We start from the raw sequence: 13,316 nt of genomic DNA on the forward strand, positions 1-13,316 counted from the left end.
TTTATCATATTACTGAATTTTCTTTCACAGGCTTCATTAGAACAACATGTCACTGTTATTTCTTTATCACAAACTGATCCATTTCTCCAAATAGCCTGTTGGCCAGAACCGAGCTCCAACCAAGACTCCATGATGTGAAACCTAGTCATGTGTGATTTTCTAGGACCCTTGGGCAGCACCTGAGAATCCAGTCCCATATGATACACCTCAGTGCCAGTGACTGAGAAGATTATGTGCTCAATATGCTCATAAATCAGTATGCATATAAAAATAAATACAGTGCTTGGAAGAACCAGCCCAGTTAAAAACAAAAACAAAAACAAAAACAAAAAACAGTAACAGATACAGTTTCTGACTGTCACGCTCCCATCCTGCAAATCTCTTCGAAAAGACCAGCTACAGTCCTGTTAAGTCTCCTCCTTATACTTCCACATTTTACTGCCACTAACACTAATTGCAGCTGCAAGGCACATAGGATCACATCCTCTAGCCAAGGTGATAGCTGTGCAATGCCAGACTGCAAAAGAAATGGGATAATTCCACTCTGTACTGGAGAAACAGGATCTACAGAAATATACACAGGATTTACAACCTGCAAGAACTCCACAATGCTAACTCATTCCAACTTTACAGGTACTTTTGAGGGAAGCTGTAGGTGAGCCAGGCAAAGTACTAGCCCCCCTGAGAGGCCACGAGGATTCAATATCAGTCACCGAGTACAGACCAGAGTTGAGTTCTCCTTTCCCCCCCAACTTCTGTGTAATGTTCCTGAAAAAGCCATTTACTGATTTTGCACCAAGGACAGGATTTGGCTAACTGAGAGGAAAATATGCAATAATTCACAAGTGATTGTTACTTGATGTCCATTTGCTGGGTACCTTCAACCACAAAGCTGTCTGGCTGTTACCTCCAACAATTTTCTGAAGTTATTGCTTTTATTAAATAATTTTCATAGTTATTTTGGACTGACTGGCTATTAAGTCCTTTAAGACTGATCTTTTAACAGAGAGATGCACAGCTGCAACTTATTTCAGCCAATCAAATTACTCTTTTAGAAGATGTCTATTACTCAAATTCCCATATATATCATAATTTCCCAAGTCTGTCTGAATTAAATTATGACTCTCCTGAGATAGGCTCCACACATTCTCTACCAGTTTGTATATGATGGTAGCATTCAAAAGCCAGTGACCTATCTCTGGGCACTAAGGTCAAGAGGTTTGTTTTTAGATTGCATCAACTAGTTATCCCCTGGCCTCGAAACAAACATTTCAAATCAGTGACCCAGTGACATTGCAAAAATGTCACAGTGCCCCAAAAAGTCACAAGCCTTTTCTTAAAGGGAATGTCAATATGTTTTAAGTGACTGGTTCAGACTTAAGCTAAAGACACCAGAATAAATTCCCGTGAAAACCTACTCTGTGGCGTGTCCAAGAAATGGAAGCAAATAATAGAGATAAATTAATTAAGACTACCACCTTATATTGCATGTACGGTTTACCTTCCACCCTGGCATCAGTACTCTAATAATACATTCCAGTAATAATAGTTGCTTCACCAATTTTTTTTTCCACTGCAGGCTCCCAACTATAATAAATCCGTTTCTATTTGCTGAAAACCTTTGCTTCATAAGCACTATTTGAACAGAAACAGCAGCACTGGCACATCATTTGCAGTTTCTCCTGTTCCTTAAGCTCAGCCAAACTCCAAGTGCACTGGGTCAAGCTTAGAGTAACAGTAATGACATGTTGATCTATTGTTCTGGGTCCATGCGAAGGAAAAAATGAATATAGAGACTATGCTCAAGTAGATATCAGTTCAATTATTCAATTAAAGTAATTATGCCCTCAAGTGCTAGTGAAGTGAAAAGCAAGCTTGAAGATAAGCCAGACAAGGAATGTTAATGTTAAGGTCAGTAAGACAGGAGCATGAACATTACTCATTTTATACTTTATCTAGTCCTCAAAGTAGCTCTTGGTGCTTCCAATATAAGATTTTCACTAAATGTTATGTAGCCAATGGAAAGGACTAAGCCAAAACACAAAGACAAAGTTAAGTGCGCAGGCTAACTGCATTTACTATCAAATATAGGACAGTGCATGGGTTCCATGTATTATTACACAAAGTCATTCTTAGATAACGTTTCATGTGCTGATAAACCAAGCCCCAGACCAGTCTCCACCAATTATATAGCTCTCTTTCTCTCTTCAGGCCACACATCTTTGACCACATCTCTGTCGTTGTTTTTATTTTTAACATCCCTGCAAGATTCGCTTTTGTTACTTTTCTGCTAACCTTGTATCATTCTGAAAAAAAAATACTAGATTGTATTCAATATTTTCAATGGACTTTTTTGAACCACCTTAAGGAAATACTGTAGCACAACACGCAACTGAGGTATATGACAATGAGAATTCAGGGGTTGAAATGAGAATACAATTTCCCATAATACTGTTCTCTGTTCAAGTCATTTAATTTTAAAAGTAGAGGTTGAAACCGTCTAGTCGGGCATGCTCAGGACCTGACCATTGCTGAACTATGGGAGGTCAATATAGTCTAGCAACATTACCAACACTTCTACTGCTTACTGGATTCTTAGAAGACATTTAGTGGTAAATTGCAGCTAAATAACAGCACAGAACACTGAGAGACAGAACTGGGGAGTTGGAAACAAGCAGAAAACTTTCTCACACACATAAGTTGTCATCCGAGGGGCTAACATCATATTGGACTGGGAATGCTGCTGGATGAGAGAATTCCGGATTAAAGAGGTTCAACTTGTAGTTCAATATCTGAACTAGTTACAATACATTAACAACTAGACATGTTATTATTGATTCCCTTTCAATATTTCCACCTGTATCACTTTTAGGCTGTGTCTACACGTGCCCCAAACTTCGAAATGGCCATGCAAATGGCCATTTCGAAGTTTACTAATGAAGCGCTGAAATGCATATTCAGCACTTCATTAGCATGCGGGCGGCAGCCGCGCTTCGAAATTGACGCTCCTTGCTGCCGCGCGGCGCGTCCAGACGGGGCTCCTTTTCGAAAGGACGCCGCCTACTTCGAAGTCCCCTTATTCCCATGAGCTCATGGGAATAAGGGGACTTCGAGGTAGGCAGCATCCTTTCGAAAAGGAGTCCCGTCTGGACGCGCCACGCTGCGGCAAGGAGCGTCAATTTCGAAGCGCGGCTGCCGCCCGCATGCTAATGAAGCGCTGAATATGCATTTCAGCGCTTCATTAGTAAACTTCAAAATGGCCATTTGCATGGCCATTTCGAAGTTTGGGGCACGTGTAGACACAGCCTTAAAGTCAATCATAAGTTCAAACATTTTTAAATTCTGAAAAAGTTTCTACATTCATTTTTTTTATTTCTATTTTATTTTTTAATACTAAGAGCTCCTAGACTGCAGGAGCAGAAGTGCCTAAAGATCCCCAAGTGTGATGTTGTTTTACTGTCATATATAATCAGAGGCAATTGCAGGAACAAAGAAAAAGGCAAGTTTGCGTTTCATCTCTGAGTTCTAAAGAATGAAGTTTGGACAAAGAACACACAGGCAAATCCCTTCCCCTAAACCATAACTGCATCAGTGGGGTTGGGCTAGGGGTTCTTTTTCAGAGCACGAAATCCTAATCCCATATTACTCTACAGCCTCCGAGATACCACAGCCTCTGAACTCACATCCCTATTTAAGCGATGTGCATGTGTGAGGAGAGTTAGCCAGAGGAATCTATAGCAAAACACACTTTTTTTTAAAAGTACTTTACATTTAACACAACACTGTACTGCATTTGCTTTTTTTGGTTTTAGTCTATGCTGCTGCCTGATTGTGTCCCATTCCAGCCAAGTTGTGTGGACATGGGCATCATTTCAGGAGGGAAAGGGGGATGGGCATCAGCTGTGATGTAGGCTGACCTCACGTCAGTACATACCCATATGTAAATAGGTTAATATATTAATCAATAGGCTGATTTATGTAATAACAAAATGGAGGTGATATAACAAAATGGAATAAACAGGTTATGTGACCTAAGACCAGCGAGGAGGGTGTCGCCTCAAAGTGGTAAACAAGAACAGGCTATGACTGGAATTTCCCACCTTTCCTGCTGGCCCTTGAGGAATTTTCCTGCCCCTGAGGCTTTATAAGTCCAGACACTGCCTGAGAAGGTTACTGTCCATCTGAGCGGCAGCGTGCGTGTGGGTTACCAACTTGGAAGAGGACATCCCATCCATCATTCACCATCCTGCCCGTCACCTGTCTGTGGTTCTCTTCAGGGTTCCAGCACTACCAACGTGGGGCTCCCCAGTGTTCCTCCCTGTGGGCTCCCAATCAGCCAAAAGGTCCTGGGCTACACTGCTCTGACCCTGCCAACTCCAGTCCAGCAAAGTGGTGAAGTAACCATAATTCGGGCTACAATTTACCACTTTATTTTCACACACAATCCAGTTAGATTTTAGGGGTTTTTACAGGTCACTTCCATTGATTAGTGAAGAGTTATTAGTCTGCGACAGGTTTCCTCATTTTTCCCTCTTAGGCTACGTCTACAGTAGGACTTCTACATCAAAGTAGCCTATTTTGAAGTAGCAACATCGAAATAGGCTACTTCTACGTGTGTCGGCCACACATCCTCTGGGGCCGGTGCCATTGACATTCAACATTGAAGTAACAAGAGGGAATGTCGAAAGGGCCGCTCCGGAGGGAAAAGCAGAGCGTCTACACACACAAGTGCCCCCTTTCAAAATAAGGGGCCAGAAAAGCCTGAGGATGTGGTCACAGGGCAGACTAGCCCTTCCAGGGCAACAGCAAGCTGCTCCTTTAAAAGGCCCCTCCCAGACACACTTGGCCTGCACAGCACGAGGTCTGCAGAGTGCTAGCCACACTCTCACAGACTGATGGATGGCAGCCATGGACCCCCAGCAGCAGCAGCAGCAGCATCTGGGAGCTTTCCAGGTTGTCACCCAGGGAGCAAGAGCCCTGCTAGGTGCTGCACAGGAGGCTGCCCAGCAGCTCCTGGCAGGTGAGCCCTCCCTGGGGGCAGACGGGGATGCCACTGAGCACTGGGCTCCCCTGTTCCTCCCCCGCCGGGTGCTCTGCCGCCTCTGGAGCTATCCCATGAGCTCTGAGTCGTGGGACCAGCTGGTCATGGGGGAGTGGGATGATGACATGTGGCTGAGGAACTTTTGCATGCACCAGCAGACCTTCCTGGAGCTCTGCCAGTGGCTCACCCCAGCACTGAGGCACCAGGACACCCAGATGTAGTGTGCCCTCCCCATGGAGAACAGGGTCGCAATAGCTGTCTGGAAGCTGGCCACTCTGGACAGCTACTGCTCTGTGGGCCACCAGTTTGGATTGGGAAAGGCCACGGTCGGGGTCGTCGTCATGGAGGTAAGGAGGCCTGGGCATGCACCCCCTGGGGGGGCAAGGGGCTGGGGAGGGGGGCCGGGGAGGGAGGAGCTGGGTGAGGACCTGGGGAGGGAGAGGTGCAGGGGAGGGAAGGGCAGGGCGGGGGGATGCCTGAGAGAGGGAATACCCAGGGAGGCCGGGGGGCACCCTGCACACCCTCATGGACACTTGTATCCCCTCCCCATAGGTGGTCTGTGTGCTCAATTCCTTGCTGCTCCAGAAGTTTATCCAAGTAGGGGACCTGGATGTGGCCATCACAGAATTCGCTGCCATGAGGTTCCCGGCCTGCTTCAGGGCCCTAGATGGGACCATAACCCCACCCGCACCGTGGACAACAGCAGGGGATGATACATAAACTGGAGGGGCTACCACTCAGGGGTCCTGCAAGCCATGGTGGACAGCCAGGGCCACTTCCAGGATGTCCATGTGGGCTGGCCAGCTGTACCAACAACGCCTGTGTGTTCCAGAACTTGGGCCCATGCCGCCAGCTGGAGGCAGGGACCCACATCCTACAGAGGGAGATCCCTGTGGTGGACACCACCATGGCCCTCTGCCTCGTGGCAGATGTGGCCTACCCTCTCCAGCCTTGGCTCATGCACCTGTACACTGGCCACCTCAACACCAGCCAGGAGCAGTTCAATGGCAGCCTGATTCATGCCTGCCAGGTGGTGGAGAGGACCTTCGGCTACTTGAAGGGCCGGTGGCAGTGCCTCCTCACTCACCTGGATGTCGGCCTCCAGAACATCCCCCAGGTTGTGGGCGCATGCTGCAAGCTCCACAACATCATCAAGAGCAAGGGGAAGGCCTTCATCTGGGGTGGGCGGCAGGCAGGTCAGCGGGTGGAGTAGTAGGCGGGTCAGCGGGTGGGGCAGAATCCAGGCCACAGCCTCCTGAAATGAGCCGGCTATGTCCCAAAACAGCCCCCATAAAGTCCTGCCATACTGCCCAGTGACAGGCGGACTCCTCCTGGTCATACCAGAGTCTCTCCTCAGCCACCTCCACCTGACACTGCAGAGTAGCTGGGAGTTGGGGGTCGACAGTGGCTGTCAGCTGGGTCTGGTGGGGATGCACCCATCCTGGCCCCGGCAGTGCCACCGGGCACTGGCAGTCCCTGGCCTCTGAAAGGCTCTCTGGGACGATGCAAGGTGCCTGGCTGTCTAGGGCCTCTGATGGTGCGACTGAAGAAACGGGGAGGGCGGGGAGGGAGGCTGTTAGTAATGTGGCCTGGCCCATGGCCCGCATTCCCCACCCTCCCTTGGGTGCTGGGTCCCCATCCCCTGTCCATAGGTGTGGTATCCCTGTGGGTGGCCCCATTGGATGGTTGCTCCCCCCACACAAGGTTAGGGCATGGCTCTGTCCATGGGAGCGGGTGCTGATGGGCACTGATGGTCTTGCTGCCATTCCAGGGCCATGGTCTGACTGGGCTGTTGTGGGCTGGGGTCCGCTGGGAGTATGGGGAGCCCCCGATCGTGTCTGATGCCCCCACCCCATGGCCTGGGGGGGGGCGTGTGTCCTGTGGGGTACATAACTGACCGTCCACTGCCACAGTCAGGGGATGCCCATTGGCCAGATAGCTGCCTGAAGCTCCAGGACGGGAGATCGATGAGGAGACACCCCCCCACTGCAGGGCCCCTCCTCAGCAGTCCTGAGGGCTGGCTCCTCCGGTGGACCCCGGGGTGTGGGGTCTCTGCTCTACTGCCTCAGCTGAGGGCCAACTGGCCTTTAGCTCATGTGGTAGCGTGCAGGGCTTTAGACCCTCTGCTCACAGGTTCTATCCCTAGGGCCAACAACCCAGATCTGTCAGTGTTTCAACTGGTGTGTTGGCTGGGAAGAACTGCTGGAAGGTCTCAGAAGCTCAGGATGCGCTTCCTCAGCCCAGGGAAGCATGCAGTACCCCAGATGAGGTCTCAGTGCCTCTGGGTACTACACAATCATGCCTCACATTCCAGCAGAGGTTGCAGCAGTGGGTAGAATTTGCCCTTCAAAAAGCACACACCTGATAAATACTTCACAATTCTACAGAAATTTTCACCCAAAGATCTGAAAGGTCCTTACAAAAGGTGGGTAAATGTCAGTCAGCCTTTTCTACAGATGGAAAACCAAGTTACAAAGAGGACAAACAGTACGCCCAAGGTCATGCAGTGAGTCAATAAAGTGGATCTGTCCCACGAACACTCATCACCTAATAAACCATGTTGTTAGTCTCTAAAGTGTTACATGACTGCTATTTGGTTTTGTTAGAATACAGACTAACACGGCTATCTCTCTGTTACAGCGAGTTAATGGCAGAAAGAGAACAATCCAGGTTTCCTGACTCCTGAATATGGGCATGTGTCACTGTAATTTGACAGAATTCTACTCTCAATCTTCATGTAAAATTTCCATTGACCCAGGACAGAATATGTTTCAACAGCAATAGTTGAGAGCCTACACTAGTGTTGCAACATAGTGAGGTCCATGCAAAATAGGGAAAGCAAACCACTTCTCATGAGGAAAACAAACCTACTAACTACAAAAATAGAGCATTTCTGGTTTCCAGTCAACTACTGTATTCATATTCAGCCTGTAAGAGCCAGTAAAACATGTTAAGGATCCTTGTTAGCAGGAAGCCAGAGGCTAATTGCAGGAATTATGCTCTTTCTCTGTGATAACAATGCACTTAACCACCTATGACTTTGCATGAATACAGAAAATATCATTTGGCTGTATACAGTCTGCTTTCGTGCACAATCTCATCAGTTTGCAACCCATCTGTGCCATAGTAGTCATGCTGTTCCTCCACTCAAAACACCAGGCACCAGGCATCCTGAAACTGCCTCTTTGCACACAGAGGGGAATTGCCATTCAGAACCCTTTTCCCTTCAAAAAGGAATGGATTGACATTACTCTCAAAGTTGTACCTCTGCTAGTCCCAAGATATGTGAGAAACAAGGTAGACCAGTAAAAGATATTACTTACCTATTTTGTGTCTCTCGTATTTTCAGAAGCAGTACTCCTCTTGTACAAAATAAATGACCTGTAGCTTTTTTCCTCTACCCTTCCACATACCTCTAACAAAATACCAATTTTGGATGACACAGAATTAACAAGCTGTCTTCCTGCATTTCACATATGACATGTCACAGAAGGCCCAGTTTTGAGAAGAAAGGTATTTGATGAATCAAGTAGATGAAGCCAAGATGTAGTTATTAGATGCATTACATCTTTAGCACATTTTCTGTAAAAATATCCTGGGCAAATGAACGCTCCAGGGGAAAACTGACCTTTTAGAGCCTTGCTAATACTACATCTAAATTAACATCAGTGACAGGCACTTCAATTTAAAAGAGCAGCTTTCTTTCATTCTATCTATTCATCCGTTGATTTTGGTGTAAACGTATGTATGCGTAAATAAATTTATGTTGCATCTGGCTTTAAAATAAGAGCTTATAGAAGCTCCCAAAGTTTGGTTTCATCCTCTTTACTGCAAGCTGTGGAAATTACTCATTTTGGGAGACTCCACATTACCATTAGCATCTCTTAGGAAGGAAAAACCTAAAATAATTAATGCAAAAAATTTGTTTACAATAACAAAATCTATTTCTCCAATGCACTGGTCTATGGAGCAAGAAAAACATGGTATAATCAGAGGGGCATGGAACTAGTGAAGAAATCTAAACAACAAATAATTATGGATTAGAACAAAGGACTGTGCTGTGCAGTTAAATGCTTGATGGCCAAAATCAAAACCCTAAATGAAATCAATTCTGCAATTTCAGAACAAAACACTGCCAAAAATAAATAAATAAAAAAATAGGACAATTCACGGTCCTTGCTTTAGAGAAACGTGCTGCAGCATTCTGACAATGGAATGACCTTGTATAGGCCTAGATTAGGGCCTCAATCCACCATTATACACAAGGATTGGTGCAGAGCCTCTGCTATGCTGGCTGATGCATAGGAGATTAAGCCCCAGTTTCAACTACTGCCTGCTTCTTTCCAACAGTACTTTTTATGAGTGTACTACTCTTCTCAGCCCCAAGTACAAAGACTCCATGTTGGCTGTTCTTTACATATGGTGCAGGAGACAGATTTTCTCTGTCTTCTCCTTGCTCCTGCCATTCACGCTAGGCAGCTGCATGAGAAATGAGGCTACAATATATCCCACAGTAATGTAAAACTCCCTCTCAGGCCAGCAAGAAAAAAAAATACTCTTCACATCACAAAATGATTGCTTTTCATGTAATAAAATAGGTGTAGTCCTCATGTCATACAAAGAATCTATAGTACTTGCCAATCTTGGAATAAATTCAGCCCTGGTACGCATAGATGCAACTGCACCCATTTAATACCATGGGTGAAGGTGACTTAGTGCCTTTAATAATAATAACCTAGGCATTTTAACGCCATCTTATTTTTAAAAGTTCAACAATGACAGAGGCAGATATCCCCTAAGGCTGATTAACCTGGAGATCTTCCCTTGCCAAGCATTTTTCACATTACAATACAATGGTAGGTTTTCATCTAAGTTATGGTGTCTGGAAGGCAATGAATGTGTGACTTTCTGGAGCAGAGAGATTTTCATCAATTACGAGAATTCTGTTGTAAAAATATGTTCTGAATTAATTGTATTGTGTGTATATATGTATATATAGACACATGGAAGGAAACAGTGAGAGAGGCATCAGGCATGGATGATGATGATGATGATGAGATATATATACACACACACATATATACATACATTGTAATATGATTAATATAGTAGTATATATATAGGCGCAGATGCTGCAAATTTTACTCGCTGACTTAAAAAAAGGACAGATACAAAAGACTTTTAAAAAGGGACAACAGGAAATTATACCACAGTCACGATTTCTTAAAAGAAAAATCACTGTTGAAAACAAATCTGAGTGAATTCTAGACACGTAGGCTATGTCTACACTGGAAGCATCTGTCAACAGATGTTACCGGCGACAGCAAAGTATCGACAGAACATCTGGCAAAAGATTTCATCCATACACTACCTGCTCTGTTGACAGAGAACTGCCAGACTGCACTGCCCTCTGCTGCCAGAAAGCGGCATGGCAGCTCTGCAAAGGGGGCTGCCCAGCAATTGGAAGCCCTCTCTGTCGACAGAACTGTCTACACTGAACGTCTGTCAACAGTACTCTGTTGACAGATCATTTTGCCTCAAATATTTTAGGGATAATGCCATTGAGGCAAATGCAGAGTTCTGCTGAGAATCAGTCAACAGAATGCTTTACGTGTGCAGACACTCTCTGCTTTATGTTGACAGAAGCCCCTTTCTGTCGACAAAACTCTTTAGCGTAGACCCAGCCGTAATGAATATTTTCCTGATAATCATACATTTGAGAGACTGATGTCTATCCCGTTTTAAAAAAAAATCCTTTGTGAAATCCTCCAGCTCTTCCAAGTTTACTCAATATGCCACAGAATATTCTATAACATCTCAGAGGCTAGATCCACATCTGGTATAAATCAGCACAGCTCCACTGGCGTCAAAGAAGCCATGACAATTCACACCAGCTGAGGCTCTAGCCCTAGTTCCTGCATGAAGTCACAAATTATCTGGCATCTGTACACACTCTGAACAGTAGTGTTACCTGTCCTTGGAACCAGCCAAGGAATGAGCCTGGAAGAAGGGTGAACTAGAGCAATAATGAGGTTGCTTTATTGGTGCAGATTCTGAATGGCACCCTTTCACTCTTCCCCTTAAACAATAGCATGGTGTCCATCCCTGCATTCCCAAACCCAACTTGGAGCCAGCTAGCCCACCCACAAACAGCCACCAGGAATCTGTGTTAGGGACCACCCACCAACCCCCCACCTCAGCTACACCAATCTCGGACCCACCTGGAGTTAGCTAGCCTAGTCACAAGGGGACACCAAGAATGGAGGGGTACTGGCCCCTTGTCAGATACTGCATAAGTTCAAATTAACCCTTTGTTGCCCACATTCTCCACCACTAAATGTTACCTTACTTCCACTAACGACCACCTCAGGGTTACACTCATATGTATTTTATTAAATGTTACTGTTGGGTTAAAGGAAAAAGAGAACTAGCCTTCAAGCACACACTCACAAACATTCATACCTTCCTGCACTCATGCACTTACACTTGTGAACTCCCGAAGGTGAAGAGTTACATAGAGACAGCAGAGGAAGCCAAGGTATTGTGGGTCCCGTGTCTGCTGATTGTACAAACCCCTTGTCAGCTTGGTCTCTTGTCAGCTGTAGTACTCAGGAGAGGTCAGTACCATCCATCCTGGGAAGGTTGGGAGGGGGCCCAGAGCCTCCCGTCCTGCCTCCCCAGCCACCTGAGACTGACTTCGGCAGGTTGGCGATGCCAAGAAGAACCTCCCAATAGTTTTGCACCCATCTATTTATATGTTTCAGTTCATAGCTCTTGTTCTTGGTAACGGGTTGAGGCCAGCAGAACCCAGCTGGAAGGTGAAAAGCAGCTCAGGATGCAACCTGGGCCAGAAGAAGAAGAGAAAGAGCAAGTTAAGCTCCCAGGTGGAGGCAACAGGGAGTGGTGACAATTAACCAATGAAAACTATCTGATCTAAATGCTGGGGTACTGGCAAGTCTTTTTAAAAGCCATCCCAGCCAGGGGAAGGAGGGGAGAGTAAGAGAGGAAGTGAACAAGGCCAGAAGGTGAAGGCAATTCAGACAAGAGGAAAGAAGACAAATTAAGAGAACAAGCAGCCTTTACAAAAGACAGAGAGAGGGAGTTGCTCAAGGGGAGAGTCCCTGGGCTGTCCTCCCCCAGCAAGACTGAAGCCCTGATGATGGAAAATGGGGAGAGGACTGGCCAGCTGGCCCAGAGTGGCTGAGGTGGGTTCAGCCTAACTTCTCCAGCAAGAGGCATGGGACCCTGGCAAGACCCCAGGGTACCTGCCACAACTAATATAGACCTAACAGCTACTATAAAACAAAGGTTACAGAGAATTACAGGACTTAAAACCAGTGATGATAAAAATGTGACAGTCCACGGCTCTCTGCTCGGTGTCCCCCTCCACTTCCCTCATTTTGAACCTATAGCCTGCACCACCCATCCCTGCTTGTCATTAGTTGTCCCCTGCAATTAGTTGAGGTTGGGTCCAGTAGCCTGTCCCACTGGGATGGGGAGGGGCCTTGGCAGTGGGCAGGCCTAGGCCCACCCACTATCCCCCAGTACTCAAATAGGACTAAAAGTGACAGAACTTATATCTGAATTGTACAGGACTGAGCAGAGGCTTTGTATAACAAGTAGTAGTCATTTATTAGAGCTAAAAATAATTTTATTTAAAATGTATACATGCAAATTTCATATAAATTTCATTTTAAATGTATACTGCAAATATCCCACTATCCTGGATGGCAGGCTACATTTGTTACATACACCCAGGTTCTAATTCAGTTTTGCTTTCAGATTTGAAGTTCATTTTTAAAGTTCTGTGTGCCCCTCTGCAGGCTTCTAGTATAAAGCTTAACAACCCATTCTTAAAGTTAAAACTCTTCCCAAAGAAAACTTGATACTTTCTTCTTAAATGTCTGGTGTGCTTATGAGAACTCAAGTCTCCAAAAAGCAATGATTTGCATATTGAGTTATATCAATAGCCAAAAAGCCATGGCCCCAGAAATCCCAGTACAAACTAACCATTTTTCAAGCCAACCTCAATTCCATTACTCACACTATGGAAGACCTTCCAAGTCTGAGGACATGAACCATTAATAAGTAAGCTGTTAAATTCACTGATGGGGTTGTTTGTCATGAATAATTTTGTCAAAATATTGTACATTCAATATATTTGCCAGAAAAGATATTACACATGGGCTCACAGCCTCAAGTGTAGCTGTCTGGCACATATATAAGGACTGGAAGGTGTATTAAGAAGTGCAGTTCTCTGAAAATAGGCAAGGCA

The sequence above is a fragment of the Carettochelys insculpta genome, chromosome 2 (genome assembly GCF_033958435.1).
Source record: "Carettochelys insculpta isolate YL-2023 chromosome 2, ASM3395843v1, whole genome shotgun sequence".
Lineage (NCBI taxonomy): Eukaryota > Metazoa > Chordata > Testudines > Carettochelyidae > Carettochelys > Carettochelys insculpta.